The following is a 338-nucleotide window of genomic DNA, read 5'->3' on the forward strand; positions in this document are numbered from 1 at the left end:
CTTTTCCTGCGGCCGGTCTCCAGCCAGGAAGGACCCTCAGGCCGCCCCATTGGAGCAATCGCCCCCCACCCCGGGCTGGAGGGGGCTTCCCTCGGGCATCCCGCTTGTGTGATGGATCTCTGGGGAGTAGCACAAGGCCCGCATTTCCCCGGGCGTTGAGCCCGTCGGTGGAGAGACGACCTCGCGCCAAGCTCTAGCTGTAGAGCATCCATGCCGGATCCCTTCTGTTACTCTTCTAGAGATCCCGCCAGGCCCTGCCGCCGCAGTGGGACTCTTGTGCGTAGCAAAGTCCCCGTCCGGGTGCTTTCTTGCCGTGCTTGCTTCCAAGCGGGTGCGGG

This window comes from Cariama cristata, unplaced genomic scaffold (genome assembly GCF_000690535.1).
Source record: "Cariama cristata isolate BGI_N322 unplaced genomic scaffold, ASM69053v1 scaffold25470, whole genome shotgun sequence".
Taxonomy (NCBI): domain Eukaryota; kingdom Metazoa; phylum Chordata; class Aves; order Cariamiformes; family Cariamidae; genus Cariama; species Cariama cristata.